The 16,485-nt window shown below is 37.0% G+C and overlaps 1 long non-coding RNA gene across 2 annotated transcripts; it reads right to left on the bottom strand.

The window, feature by feature from the left end:
* Positions 1-206: 206 nt before the first annotated feature.
* Positions 207-11,391, bottom strand: LOC306798393. Of its 2 annotated transcripts, XR_013773329.1 has the most exons (4): positions 11,030-11,386; positions 3,209-3,374; positions 1,529-1,810; positions 207-671 (listed from the first exon to the last, which is right to left on the bottom strand). It is a non-coding gene; the product is annotated as an uncharacterized lncRNA (long non-coding RNA). The 2 variants fall into 2 exon arrangements; XR_013773328.1 differs by lacking the exon at positions 207-671 and having other exon boundaries at positions 695-1,810; positions 11,030-11,391.
* Between the last annotated feature and the right edge of the window lie 5,094 nt (positions 11,392-16,485).

The following is a 16,485-nucleotide window of genomic DNA, read 5'->3' as shown; positions in this document are numbered from 1 at the left end:
TGCAGGCACAAATACATCTGTTAAATCACTCCTTCATGCTCCCCTTGTCCTAAGTGTTGAGCACTTCATCACCAAGCTGTCATAGGCCATCCCTGACGTCCCCAGCCCAAAGGGACTGGAGACCTGAGGGAGCTCAGGGTAGGTTCCCTCGAGCAGTATGTCTTCTTCTGCAGCAACTGAAATGACACTGCAAACAGAAGGCCCTTTAAAAGTCAGATTACTCTGAATGATGGCTGTTCTCATGGATTACTACTATATTTTGATACCAGAAGACATAATCAGGTCTAACATGTGAATAATAATATGTGGTTATGGATCCAGCTCATCTCCTCTCCATACTCAGGATCTTTTTGGTCTGCTAAAATGAGGGTAATGACAATAAGGAATGTCTCCATTTTACCTAGACCCTATTTGCTTTCTGTGAAGAGCTGTCACTGGTTGTTATCTGAACTGGGAAAGCAGTAGAGCTGTAGTAGGATAAACACAAATTATTTAATAATTTACTTTATACATGGAGACATTTTTCTCAAATGTTGAGGTCACACAGCAGCTCTCTCTGATGGCACCACGGATGAAGGAATGTCCTCTTAGATTACTGCTGCTGCTTCTGGATCATCCTAGAAGGTGGGTGTTGAGCAAGGGGACTTCTGTGCAGAACATTAGCCTACTATCTGTATGCACACAGAGGGATACACAACTTAAGGAGCATGTTTAGGGTGAGGTATAATAAGAAAACAAGAATCCAATCTGGAAAAACAGTGTTTCTTCTTTATTCATACATACATTTGAAATCTGCAATTAGTTACCTTTTTGTTGTTAGATAATTAGATAACTTGATCTCTCCTTTGTATAAATATAAAACATTATTATAATTCCTACCATAATAATTCCAGCAGCAACTTCCATAGCCATTCATGGCCCCTTTCTTTGACTAGGGGCTGTACCAAGAGAAGTGAAAGAAAGCCACTTCTTTGTGTGCCATCCAGTGACTTTTATCCCAAAGTGCATTCTCCATCATTTACAATTTTAATGTAGGGAAACTCTAGCACTGTTTTTGTATTGTTGTAATATTTTAATTGAAAGAATGAAGAGATTTTTAAATAGATAAAGAAATTTTTAATTTGATGAAACACTAACACTTGGTGCAAATGTCATACTAGAGCAATAACAAAAGACTTAGAGTTGGGTTATGGTATATTATTTTTATATGCTCAAATTGATAATTGTTAATCTATTATAATGATTTTTTTACCATGGCAGCCACAACCTCTGCTATAGCTGACATTTCTCTGTCATAAGTACTGTGCCATAGGAGAAAGCAGGAAAAAATAACCCATTTCCCAAAGCCTTTGAATTTAAGGGTACATACAGCAAGTCCCTTGTAGTGCAGGAGTTAAAACAGGGAAGTCCAAGAAACAGAAAAACCAGTTTGATTAATATGATATATTGACAACCTTTGACAGAATCTGGCTGTTTTCAGGAGGTTTGCAGAAAATGTTGCCCAGGAGACTATTAAGGAAATGTTTACCTGCAGATGACATGCTAACTTTGCACAGGTTCACAGGGACAAGCCATGGACTTCTCACTATGTGGAAAGCAAACTCGGAAAAGGCGTATCCAAAATGTTAACAGGTGGATGATAGATGCTAGAATCTTAATGTGACAGGAAGCGGAGGCAGGATTTTAAACCTGATCTAGAGATGAGTGGGAGAAATGATACAGGAGGAAGCCTGAGTGGGAGGAGCAGGACACTGCTCTGTATGGTTGAGGAACAGGGAGGCCACGTCTTGATGCACAGGAACAGATGAGTCTGTCAAAGACAAGAAAGAGAAAATCAGCCTTTGCAGCAGAATTGTCAATGAATCTCCTTCTTTTTGTCAACCTTAGAGGGGAAAAAAGAAGAGGTAAATATTAGTAAATGTTAAAAACAAGGATAGTTTTGAGATGTAGCAGGTGTCTCACAGGGTAAAAAGAAATGGCATATTCAGAAATGCTATAATGGAAACATCTGTGGATTTAAGCACAGCACTACAGCACAGTTGCAGAGAAATATAAATGATATCAGAGGTATGTGTGATGTTGAAGAAAATGGGGCTACTTATTGTCTAGGAAAGACTTTCTGGGTAAAGATGGAGAATTACCTCTGAGCTTGAATATGAGAAGATTTTAAGAGGTTTTGTTGGGAGCACAATAAGTGGAATCTCTTTTGCTATTAAGCATTAAACTATAAGTTCTGATATAAATAGGAAAATATATGTATCAATATAAGCCTTGACAGTAATATCTACCACTGATATAAAAAGCAGCACCATGGTAAAGTGAGTGATTGAAAACAGGGATTATAGTTGAGGAAGTGAGAGAAGGTAAATGTGATTCTGGAACCTGTGTTCAACAGATGTAGCAGAAACTACAGTGAAAAATGTTCTCTATGTCCCCTGTCATTAAACAAGCAAGAAAAGTGAATAAAAGCCTGAGTCAGAGTTGGCTGAAAAATTTCATATCATCAGCATTTTTTATTGAAGTGAGGAAACCAAAGCCTGTTCATATCATATTTTTTAGACATCTTGTTGAAGGTCAGTTTCATGATGAATTTAAGCTGACCTAAAAGCAGCCTGACAGCCTGATGCTGAGATGCATGGTCCAGCTTTCACCACATTTCTGCTGCTTCTTTTCTACTACCAAGGTAAATCAATTTAAAGTTAACTCTTGAAGAATGTAATAAGTTTTAAGCAACCTGACCTGTTCTCCCTGAGACTGAACAAGTCACTGTAGCTGCTGCAAGGGAGTGGGCAGAAACAATCAGTTATGGATGGGATGGAAAGGGAAAAGACAGGACTGCTGTTTTCCAGGGCAACAGTATTAGATCAGCTTCAAAACAGTGATATCAAAGTCAAAGCTGGTGTCAAATTTAGGTGCTCTGAATGATGATTTTAGGCTTTGTACATTTCTCTTCTCTCTTCAACAGCTTTACAGTAAAGGAAAACAAATATATTTTATAAAAGACCAATGATAAAAGACATATACCATACATGAGCATTTTTCATTGAAGTTTTATTTTCCATTGATTTTATTCCACATTTTTCATTCATTTCTGTACTTACATTCCACAGAAATGCATACTTATATTTCAATTATTTGGTAAGTCTGATTGTTGGGAATTCAAAGGCTGTAACGAATTTTCACTTTTGAGGAATTTGTCTATCCTTACTGTATTTGCAGATTTAGCAAAATTCAATATCATAGTCTGAACAATTGAATTTGCTTTCTTTTTTTTCAAAGATTGTAAAATATTTAAGAAGTTGTTCATATCTTCTGTATTCTGGCTTTTGTTTCATCATTGGTGGTTTTAGCCATAAATAGCTTTGAGCTTGTGCCTAATACAGTGATCAGGCAAAAAACGAGAGAGAAAACCAACCAACCAACCAAACAAACAAACAAACATATCCAGATATTGTTGCAAAACTCAACAATTATTCAATCACTCATGTTTAAAAAAAAAAAATACAGCCCCAGCTTGTATTTTCTGGGAATATCTAGCAATTAAATTTGGGACATTCATGTTTGCTGAACTTAAAAGCTGCAGACTTGGGCTTGTAGAAGTAGATTTTAAAACGTTCATTATTTTACTTAATACCTGCTTACATGCTCATCCTGTCAGGTAATATGCATAATGTGTGACTTACCATGCCTACTCAATTGAGCATACCAGTTCAAATGTCCAATAATGATACTTGAGCAAATTATAATTGAATTTAAAAATGCATTGAATGCATAATAATAATAATAATAATAATAATAATAATAATAATAATAATAATAATAATAATAATTTGGGGAGGGCACTCTTACTTGTTTTGAATAACTCTCATGAAAAGAAAAAATACATTTGTCATATGAATTAAATGTTTATGTCTATAAAATGACACAGAGCTGATTTTAGTTATATCCATAGATGCCAGTGAGGAACAGCATTTTCCTTTTAAACATATTTTTCAGCTTTGAATTGTTGTCTAATCTTAATTCCCTTCCCTCTTCTTTTTCCCTCTCATTTACTGCTACATTTCTATTTTTAACTATTGGGATCTGAATTATGCTGCCCAGAGTTTCCATTTTGATTTTATATCAACATGTCATTTTTTTGTATCTTTCATCTCAACATGTCTTAACCCTATGAAGAATTTGTGAGAATCGTGACACCATAAAAATTTATCTAAATTTAATAATAGGAAACCAAGTGGGGAAGAAAACTTAAGAAAAGTAAACAAGGGCTTCTATTGCAGTAATTGCCATGAAAAGTTTACAACATATCCATTCTTAATGAAACAATATGCTGAACAATGTTCTAATGACACAAGTCTACACAATATCTTTCCTACTTTAAGAATCCATGCAACATCTAAAAAAATGATGTCCAGAAATCAAACAAATAGATTATGTAACTCTGAAGTATGCAATTAACATAAACAAACAATTAACATAACAAAATAAACAGTGCTGAAACAATTCAAACTTACAGCAAAATTTATTAAAGTAATTGATATATTCAGATGGTACAAGCAACTTTGTTGTGAATTCTGAGCAGAATAAGAACTAATAAAGAGCAAAACCAAAAAGGCAGGATTGTTTTTTTTTCATGTGCTGAAGCCAGGCATAGATGCATCTCTGGGTTTGCTTTTGCTGTTGTGATTCTTATAGTGGTTCTGGTAGTACAAGAGACATCAGCTTATAACTTCTGCCCTGGTTTTTTTTGGGAGCCTAGCATATTTCAGAATATTCTGTATCCTATTTTCAGAGGCCCATATTAATTCTTAAGGGCCTCCAATTCAGAAAAGTTAACTTTAAGCATGTTCTTAATAATTTTCCTGAATCAAAACCTAGAAAATCAACTTTGTTAGCGCAATTTTTAATAGATTTTTTTGGAAGAGAAATTTGTATCATATTAGTATAATCAATCCACCTTGATGCCCTTATCCTTTTAATAATTTATATTCTCATTTGGCATTTTTACAATCCTCCTTTAAGCATGAAGATTTCCTACTGGAGGTGTAAAATAGCCCTTCTGAAAGACACAAGAAGGAAAACATCCCAGCACTATGTTTGCTGAAACTATGCTGATTCTGCTTTGACATTCACCAAAGACAATGAGATACAGTTACCTACTTATTTCCTATCACTTCTGTTATTACTGAGGTTGAAGCACTTTTTCCTCCTATAAATCTTCATGTGCATATTTACATGAAATAAATCGCTAAAATAACCAAAATCCTAACCTAAGGCTTTTTATTTTCAAAGGACATTCATTTTTATGTACTACTCATGATGCAGTTCTTGACCCTGTGCAGGGTCAGCAGCTGGACTTCAATGATCCTTGTGTGTCCCTTCTGACTCAAAATATTCTGTGATTCTGTACCACTTGACCCACTCTATTAGACTAAGTTGATCTATCTATCAATAGAATTAGCTTTATTGCATAGAAATTATGATAAATACTAGGATACAGAACAGCTATCCCATGATATGGGATTTTGTTTGATCAGTGTCTGCATTACTTGAAAAGAATAGAAGTTCACCTAAATATAAAGTAATCTGATAAAATCATCACACTGGTCTCTGACATTCTGATCACTTTATTATTCTCAATCCTTCAAAATGTAAGAAAAATTATACTTTTAACAATACCTAAGGAGTATGCGTTTCTTTTCACAGAAATTCTTGCCTGTCAAACTTTGTAAAAAGCAGCAAATCATCATGCCCCATCCAGAGCATCTGTTGCTAAATTTGGCTCTTTTCTACTTACTCAAATGTGAGGAATATTTCTAGAGGCCTACATTTTATAGAATTGACATGCCAAAAGTTCACTGACCACACTGTCTTCATAAAAGCTTTGTTTGCTAGTTAGTTGTTTCTGAGTGCACTTATTCAAAAGGATTTTGAAGCTGCTGATGTGTTGTATTTGGTTCTTTTGAAATGCTGAAAACAGTGTCTTATTATGTTTAGATTTTAGCTTACCTTTGTAACTAGTTTTAATTGTTTCATTTACTCGTGCTCTTTTAAGGTGGACAGCAGAAAAAAATCCACACTTTTCAAATTACTTGAATTGAAATTAGTCCTTCAGTCAACTTCATTACATCGAATTAGGAAATAAATAACTTTTTTATTGAAACTAAAATTACAGATGTCAGGTACCCAGATGAAAATTAAGAGTTCAGGGCTTGGCCAAGATTTCCTTGCCCAGCCTGTACAGGACTTTCCATCTTGCACCTAAGTCTACCCTTTGTAAAATGGAAAATAAAATAACTCATCTCTTAGTCCCCATCTTTGTGCATAACTGCAATTTTATGCAATGAGAATCAAGAGCTTTCACTAATTATACAATAAGAACCATAATTTGTGAACAAATTTGACACATTCATGATTTTAACAATAAGAGACCCTGAGATGATCTCTACATGGCCTGTCTTTACAGGGTCCTTAGGATTTGTCACAAAGTATGAAGGCTACTGGCATATATGCAGTTAGATGCCATTAAATTGGCTTCTTGCTCCCATTTTTAAGAAAAACTTAGAGACAGATCCCGACTTAGCCCATGTGATAATGACCAAGACAGAACAAAAAGAAACTGCATTTCCCTTTATATCATGACATTCTGAATCCAGGCTGAAGGTTAGATCTAGCCTACGTTTTTTATGACACTGAAAATGATACATGTTTATCTCTAAGTATCAGGTGTGCTTTTCTTCAGTTGTCAGTTAGACTTAATTCTGTTGTTAAAGGATTTGGCAGTTTGCAACTATTAAAAATGGTTTGCAAGGGATATTGTTGCCCTTGGCTGAGTTTTGCATTTTAGCTGTATCCCTATTTAAAACCTCTGTATTTTCCATGTCGCATGAATTGTCAGGTGTCATCTTTCAGAAGAATGGATAGCAGCCTTCATTACAAGCATACAGAGTATACCTATGTTCCCAGTATGCTGTTTATGTGTTTTATATATTTCCTGAATATTTACTGAAATGCACATAAAATAAAATAATATCTTTATGCTTCAACAGTGAAAAATAAACTACAAAATCATCCAAAAAAATGAAAGTCAAAAGGACAGAATATTCTTTGTATAAGCGCATCAGCAGCAAAATGTAGAAATGATCTAAATTAAATCTTCCCAGATCTAAAAGTTCCAAGTAAACGCCAACTCAGGATATTCAGCATTTTTCATTTTAAAGTAACATGCCTTCTAAGAGAGCAAATAAATTTAAGATATTTTATTTTGGACAGCAAATGAATTCTAATTTGCAGACACCTTCTCAGAGAAACCTCTAACAGTAATGTCTATTCTTAGCAACAGAGGAAATTCTGAGTACCTCTGTGACTTATGTTATCTGATACCTAATGTTTCTGAGCAGTTTAGGGGAGGGGGGGCAGCAGGGTGAAGTCCCACATGAAAACACCATAGGCATGCAAGTATTTGCTCCATCTATGATAGAATAAGTTCCTTTTAGAAGAGGAGTGTTGAAAGTAAAAATGTGTCTTTCTTTTATGGAAATAAATTAGCCTTAGCAATTGATTAGAAAACGTTAATTTCTGCTTGGAAAATATGCACAATCTGCATGTGTGTTTTGTTTAAATAAGAATTGACATTCTTATTCACATTGACTGTGAAGCCCTTAAAAGAACCATATCATTTTCTGATAAAATACATGTGTTTACATGAGTATATTTTATATATATATTTCCAAGAAAGGAGAAATTAAAGGGCTCAAAATATTTCTTCAATATCTTACTTTCTAATATGTTATACCCTTAGTAAAGGGAGACTTCCCAATGTTTGAATATTTAAACTGGTATCTGTCAGCATCAAATATGAAGTTAACACCAGTTATGAATACAACCTCCCTGCTGGGCAGCCATTAGAAAGTTGTTCTTTCCGATTCCTGTGTAAATATCTAGGTTAGATTCCTAATAAAAATTCTGTGAACTTTAGCTGAAACAAAAATAACAGAACTATTTGAGGTTTGTTACAGTCACTTCTATATCCAGCTGACCTTGTCCCAATTTTAGCTTTGTTTCCCTTTTCTGTGTGGCTTCTGGGAAACTGCCTTGAAAATAAAATCTACTCAGAGGATGAAATCCTGAACTTCTTACTCTGATAAAACTTCTATCTAGCTCTGCCTTGCAAACAGTTGCTTTTGCACTCCTCATTTTTTTTAGAATCAATGCTAAAGTTCAGCTGCAAGGGCAATGATAACGTGGAACAAATTAGGGTGTATTGAATGCAGTCAATTTGTGCCAAATAAAGATTCATAATACTGGAAAAAAATTACCACCAGTTCAAGCATGCAGGAATCTTAATAGTAAATAATGGCTGTGCATTGGACATTAAGAATTTGTTTACTTTTTTTTTCTTAAAGTGTACAAAAAGTAGTAAACTAACTTCACCTGAGAAGCTACTATTAAGTTCAGCAAAGTATTTTCATTTCAGACCATATGCTAAGGACTAGACTATATTGTTAGTGAGTACAGAGCACTTCTCGCAGGTTTTCATCCGGAGATGAAAGGGGAAGAAAGGGGTAGGATGTGTTGCTTCCCTCCTCCAAAGGAGAAGCTAAGATCATCCCATTTTTACTTTTGCACTGGGCTGTAAAGCAAGATCAACACAGGTATTTGTCCTTTCATGTCCCATGGTGGGAGCATGGTCTACTTGTGTTACCTACCTGGCAACACTGAGAAAAACATTGGGGGGTTATATTCTTCTTTTCCTTTGGTTCTTGCTCTTCCTCAGCTTCTCTATTATTATTATCTTGACTTCTTTTGTAGAGTGCTTTAAAATGTTTAATGAAAATACTACAATCCTTATTTTTATTTTTAATTGGAACAATAGGAGACAAATGCAGGGTTGCTGATAATTGTCAGAGCAATTTTCCTTTAAATAGTAAAGACTGTCAGTCTGTTCAGTGATGCTCAAGTATGTACCAGCAAAGTTTAAATTTCTGTCCCTGCTTCTCAAATATGCTAAAAATTTATATTCTGTTCTGGTAAGCTAAAAGAATCTTAAAACCTCAAAGGTCTCATAAATCAGAGTTTTCCCAGGGATGTAATATGCACTTATTGTGAAATACTGTAATAAAAAAATCAGGAAGCCTAATTTGTAGCCACCATTTCACTTGTGGGTATTTTGTAAGCAGAAGATAGACTTCTAGCTAAGAATTTACACATAAACTCTTCTGGTCTCATAAGCTGTCACAATAGACAGCACAAACATTCACGTGTGCAGTCCAGCCCCTGTTGCAGTGCTCCATTAAAATGCTTGCTTGCTAAGCCTCAAGTGCTGCTGCTCAGAATAATGTCAGTGGGTAAGGACAGATCTTTCCCAGCCTCACAAAGCCACAGCAAATGAAGCAGACCTCAGCTGCTCTGACCTCCACAGTGGCAGAGGTAGACTGTACAGGCTCACTGGCTGCCCATGCCTTTTCCCAAATCAGCTGCATGCTATGGTACAAACAAACAAAATGTTTGCTGAGGATTGCATAAGGTGTCTGTGAAAGCCATACTGTGCAAACCCTTTCTCTGTATTCTGTTGTTTTCACCAGAATTCCAAGGGGAAGTGCAGCTTTTGCATCCTCCCCACTTGACCCAGAGTAGTAAATTCTGAAGTCTAATAGAAATAGCCAAAGGATTAAGACAAAAAGGACCTGTGAACCAGCATATCATGTTCCTCTGATGTTTTTTTCTTCTAGCAGTACAGCTGTTGATGTTGTGTGGGACTACAACAAAAACTGGACCAGATGTTTTATCTACTGGAGTAAATGCTAATACTAACCCATAAGGGAAGCAGGCACCAAGAACTTGTGAAACAGGTGCTACAAAACATAGCTATGTTTGGAAGAGATATTTGGATACCACCTACATGGCAGAGCATGAAGTATTGATTTCAAACTCTTTAAACATTCATCTTGTGGAAAACCCCCACAAAAATACTTTGTGAGGAAGTCTGCAACAGGATGGATACACAATCACAAAAATATGGCAACAATTCCATAAGATGATATTCTACTAAATGAAAATAAACCACCTATTGAGGATATAATATTCTCCATGTTACATTTTATGAGCAGAAAAGCATTTGCAAGAAAAACACTGATATACTTAGAGTTTTGAAAAATTACCCTCTTGAGCATCTAGTAAGATACAAATCATTCCCTAGAGCACCATGAGTTCTAACATCCTTTAAAGAACAACAATGGATTAACCTTTTAATGTATGTCACAGGTAAATTATGGTCTGTTAAAGGTAGTAGTAGATTTTAAAGCAATCAGATCCACTTGATTTCAAATAAAAAATTGTCTTAAAAGTACACTAAAGTTGGAAAATGATAAAATGTCATGAATTTAAGAACTTTGATATGACCTACTTGAACATATGCACTGTGACAGTCTTGTTCTGCAGTACACAAAAGTTCCTGGCAAAGTAAAGCTTTTGCAGATCTCGGTGTGGTAAAACTAAGTAAAAAAGAAAATTTCTTTCTTTTTTATTCTGTCTCTTTTCCTTCATTTACTATCTATCTCAAACTCTAAATGGCAGAAAGGAATGTGGTGTAAATTAGGCATATAAATTAGCCAAAAGAAGGTTATACAACACATTATGTGCAAAAAATTAATGACACCCACTTGAAGTGTTTAGTCAGGAATTGCAAGTGAGAAGTTTTGAGACCTTTGTCAGTACATCTTTAACAAACTCTACTGAGGATATTGAAATTTTATTCTCAAAGGTTTTTAATTTAGACGATTCTGCCTGGATGTTCCTTAGATTGGCACATTCATCTGTCTTATTTCAGGACTGTACTTTCTGTCTCTTAAAGTAATCTTGATGGCAGTGGTAGAGTGCTAGTAAATAGTGATTTGTGAGAAGAGGAGGTGACAGAACATTTGCAGAGACACTTCTTTACCTTTCATTCAATATTTTTCTTTTGAATTTAAGTTAGAATAAAAAATCTGCTTGGAACAAAGAATAAATGTGAATCCTCTGTTTCACCCACCTGGGCAGCCTATTCCAATGTCCAGTCACTCCTTCTGTGAAGAACTTCTCCATAATACCCGACCTTAATCTTCCCTGACACAGCTTAAGACTGTGTCCTCTTATCCTGTCTCTGGCTGCCTGGGAGAAGAGACCAACCTCCCCCCAGCTACAGCCTCCTTTCACGGAGCTGTGGAGAGTGACAAGGTCTCCCCTGAGCCTCCTGGATAAACATACCCAGCTCCTTCAGCCAGTCCTTACAGAATCTGTGTTCCAGACTGTTTCCCAGCTCCATTGCCCTTTTCTGGACACACTCCAGCATATCATCATTCCTAAACTGAGGGGCCAGAACTAGACACAGGACTTAAGTTATGGCCTTCCAGTGCCAAGTACAGGGGAACTGATTTCCCAGTCCTGCTGGCTACACTATTGCTGATATAGGCCAGGATATCGTTGGCCTTCCTGGCCACCTGATGACACTGCTGGCTCATGTTCATCCTGCTGTCAAGCAGTACCCTCAGGTCCCTTCTGCCCGGCTGCTGTCCAGCTACTCTGTCCCCAGCTGATTGTATTGTAGGGGGTTCTTGGGGGAAAAGTTCAGGACCTGGCACTTGGTATTTTTAAACCTCATATTATTGGATTCTGCCCATCCATCCAGTCTGTCCAGGTCTCTCTGCAGAGCCCTCCTATCCACCAGCAGATCAACACTTGCACCCAGCTTGGTGTCATTTGCAAACTTGCTAGGGATGAACTCAATCCCCTCATCCAGATCATCAATAAAGATATTAAACAGGACTGAGCCCAGTCCTTGAGGGACACAACCAGTGACCAGACACCAGTTGGATGCAGCACCAATTTCCACCACTCTCTGGGCCTGGCCATCAGCCAGTTCTTAACCCAGCAAAGAGTGCTCCTGTCCAAGCCATGGACTGACATTTGTCCAGGTAGATAATATCCACAGCCTTTCCTGCATCCACCAGGTGGGTCACTTGGTCATAAAAGGAGATCAGGGTGGTCAAGCATGACTGCCCCTTCTAAACTCATGCTTGCCTGGGTCTGATCCCCCAGACATCCTGTAGGTGTTGCATGGTGACACTCAAGATTATGTGTTCCATAACTTTGCCAGGCACCAAGGTCAGGCTGACAGGCCTGTAGTTTCCCCGATCCCCCTTTCACCCCTTCTTATGGATGGGCATCACACTGGGCAACTTCCAGTCATCTGAGACCTCTCCAATGAACCAGGACCCATGATAAATGATGGAGAGCAGCTTGGTGAGCTCATCTGCCAGTTCCCTCATCACCCTAGGATGGATTCTATCTGGTTCCACAGACTTGTGAGCATCCAAGTGGCTCAGCAGATCACTAGTTGGATTATTCTGCTCCCAAAATTGTGCTGATGGGCACCAGCCCTTTAGGCTTTTATTGATAACATGAGTTTTCCTGTTCCTTTGATCATCCATCCTTGCTACTAAAGGAAGTGAGCAGAATGCCACCTGCGCTCCTGTCAGGTGAACCAGTCGACCCAGAGCCTTGAAGTCCTTTTTAATTGTCCTAGTACTTTTCTTATCAACCTCATCACTGCCAATGTGGACAACCAGAGGATAATAATCAGAGGGCTGAAATAGTTCAGGGAGCCTCCTAGTAATATCCTAGGGATGCTGCCAGGGAGGCAGCATAAAAGTATCTACTCCATAATGAGGAAATTTGTTGGAATTAAGGGTTTTACTTTCATGGAATGTTATAATATGTTCTCAATTTTTAGTTATTAATCAATTCATTTTAAAAATGCAAGGATCAACTTCCTCCAAGAATAACTGAAGCAAGGTCAACTCCAACGGTCAGTATACTTAGTATTGCTTCTGTGGCAGTCTTTTTGAAAATGGAGACTAGAAGGATGGAAAGAATGAAAAAGAATGAAAAAAAGACCGTAAGGTCTGACACTATGAATTCTTCATTTCCCTCTTCTATCTGGTGTAAGGATTCTTTCCTCATTCTTAAGAGTGCATTCCCCAGAAATTAAGTAAAATCATTCCCTATTTTGCTTACCAAAGGGCAGAGGGAACCAAGCCAAGGTCTGTTCCCATCCTGTTCTGGCTTATAAAGAAAGTCTTAATTCTTGGTGGAGTCAACTGCTCCCAAAGGCATGTAGCAGTACCATAAATATTTCAAATACCAACTGTACGCTGGGAAGCTCCGGGAGGCATTGGGGTCTCAGTGGAACAAGATGCCTCCCCTGGGAAGTCATGAGGTTGTGTAATGCTGAGCTGTGCTTACGGGGATAACCAGGCTTCCTGTGTTGCTTATTAAAACTTAGATTACTTCTTGTTCCTTTTAAGTCTACATTTGTGGTTTCTTATTAACCATTCCTTTTGCATATTATCAAAGTCTGATGATACAAAGTCCAGTATGTGCATTCCTTTACTTTTAGTCCAGTTTCCCCAGGAATATGGCTTGCAGCTATAGCATTTGTAAGCTTTCCTGTTGCCTATCTGCCAGCCCCTGGAAAATCTGTTAGCTACTTCTGCCCAAATTCAGAAGGGAGCTGAAAGACTCTTCTGTATACATTTCCTACAAGTCTCATGAAAATAACTGGCCGCAAAGGTCGAGAGGATACAGACATTGCTGTCCTGGCAGCAAAGGCTGCAGTGTGAGTGCAATCATGGTTAGAATCCACATGGAAATTCACCCTCAGAAAAAAATAATATAAAATAAGGCTTCATTAATTCTTCTGTTTATGGAACTACTTGATTTAGGTAATGTCTCTACATTGGAAATTCAGATGACAGGAATATCTTTGTTAATTTATGGATCATTAAAAATTTTGTATACTAATGTATTTGCCTGATCCTGCTCCCATCAACATCAAATGGATCTTTCCACCAAGTTAAGAGGTAATTGGACTAGGCTCATGCATAAGCATTTATAATACTAACATTAAAATATAATTATTTTGTAAAAGGCTCAAAAGCAGAAACAAAGAAACATTTTAATCCAGTTTTAAATGCTGTGGTAGATTTCATTTACACAAAACAACAGCATAAAATGAAACCACAAATTCATATTCATAAAGTCATAAATGACTGTACCATAAGTGCAAGTAATGTTCACTTCCTTCACTATTCCCGCAATTTTATTATATTTTGGAAATGAAACTTTCCATTATTCAGTAACACTCTGCTTACAGAGGAGGTTTTCATTGAAGTGCAAGATGGCCAAAATTATTCTGCTGGATGGAAAATTAATGTATATGAGGTATGGGATTCCATGACTTTTTCTTAAAACATCTATATAAATTAACATGAGAATATTCAGAAGGCTTGGCTTTCACGGATTCATGGAAGTCCTAAGGAGGCTTTGGTAAATGCCTCCATTGAGGAAATATTTCATATCCTCCAGTAGCCTTCTATTCCACCCAAGAGAGCATTCATATGCCTTTGAACCTAAGTTAAAGCTCAGCTAAGAAGTCATTAACTGTCCAGATTAATCCTGTATTGGAAAATCCTTCAGGGGGATGGAAATTCTGTGGCAAAGTCTTAGCAGATTTTCTGCTCTATTGTTCTTGTAGGGAGAAAGATGGGTTGTGTTCCCACAGAATGATCAGTGGGCCCAGTCCAAGGGGCTCTCACAGGATTCATCAGGGTCTAGGAGCAGCAATCAGACATAAAATTCCTGTGTCATCTGGTAGCATTTTTTATCTACTTCTTCAAAAAATTGTATTATCAAGATCTCCCTCTCTTGTTGCTAAATGGCATATATAAAAAATCATATATATATATAAAGAAAATGATGTATTTTTTCTTAAAGTGTGAGCATTTGAGTTGTCTATTCTAAGAGAAAGTCATCAAGTGGTTGCTGATTGTACTTGAAGCCAAATTAGTCAGGAGGAAAGGCATCAGGTGGGAAGGTGGGAAAAGTTATGGCAGTTGTATTCGATTTAAAATATTTATAAGCAGACTCTTATTTTACTTTTCTTGTGTGGCAGTATTTCTGGGTAAAGTTCTTTCTGTAAGATCACCATGTACTGTGAAGAGCTAAAGAGGACAGCATGACACTCAGAGCTTAGGAAACAGCACTACAGCTTGGTTTACCCAAAATATGTCAGGAAAAAGAAGACTGCTGTAAAGGAGACCTGACTTCCACAAGAGAGTACAGTAGAAAAATTGGAACAAGTTATTAGCAAAACAGCAAGAAATCAGACTTCATTAAACAAATTAACCATGTCTATGAGTAACTTGAAACAACTATGTCAAGGAAGATTATCTGAATGATTATTTTTTCTTAAGAAGGCAGAAATAGAAATGAAGTGTTACAAATTTCTGATTTACTCTGTAAGTATTCTAATGGAAATGGCTTTCCCTGGATAGGAGGAATGTAATGCAGTATAGCTTTTTACCTTTCTGTAATATTTTGTTGAAGTCTTGTTTAATATCCTTCAGAGTGTATTTAGACTTCTTGTAGTGGCTTTGCTGCAAAGGAACTGACATTATATGTTAATAATATTTTGGGAGGATGTCACCAAAGCATACAGAAAATGGTCACTAGTTTGGTTTGAATTTGCCAAGCAATATTAGCAGAATAATTTTTAAAATATCAAATAGTAGTAATTGACATATCTACATAATGGATTGTTTCAGCATAATATTGTTTAAGTATGTGGCAGAAAAGGCAGAGAAAAAAGGGCTACATCATCCAGATGAGAAAGAAAGATGCATGCTGCCCTCCAGCCTCTTAAGAAGTTTTGAACTAGTGTTTCTCAGGCATGGCACTATCCCCTTACTATAATACACTGACTGAGGCTTTCTCAATGCTGTGACTGCCCATCATGAGAGACCTATTAGAAAAAGAGACACGTAGAGACAATACAGTGGCTGGTGGCTGGAAAAGACATGAAACATCTGGGCTCAATGTTGTGCTTTAATGCAAAGTGGAAGCGACCCCATCTAAAGAGACTGAGGATCTGCCCAGTCATCTGTGCTGTGCTGTGGCCATACTGTTCAAGAAGGAGGATAATACAGATTCCAGTCCTCTCAGGTAAAGAAAAGGTCTCCTTAACACTTCCCCCCTTCCTGGGCTGTCTGATATGAGGAAAAGCACTGACAGTAATACTACTAGAAATCTAATTTTTCATCTCCCTGACTTTTATCAGTGTGTAGCTAAAGCCCAAAATATTTTACCTAAATGGTAAACTAATGCCTAAAAGCTACCAAAACATTCCAGCTTTGGAGAATCAAAAGTCAGATTTCCCCAGTGTGGATGAATTGAGTTCCATTCAATTTTCAGCATTTTAATCTTGATGATGAGAAATAAAAATATTCAAATGGCCTTATTGTCTGTATAATTGGTTTGACAGCTGAATAAAAAATTGCCACAAACCAAAACCCAAAAATAAACAGAAAAAAACACCAAGAAACTGCCTCAGAGTCTTTGCCCCCCAAGCAAGGTTCTTTGTGTAATATAGCAGAAATGAGTGACACCCTT

This window comes from Erithacus rubecula, assembly GCF_903797595.1.
Source record: "Erithacus rubecula genome assembly, chromosome: 2".
In the NCBI taxonomy this organism is placed as follows: Eukaryota; Metazoa; Chordata; class Aves; order Passeriformes; family Muscicapidae; genus Erithacus; species Erithacus rubecula.
This window is presented reverse-complemented; position numbering and strand designations above follow the sequence as displayed.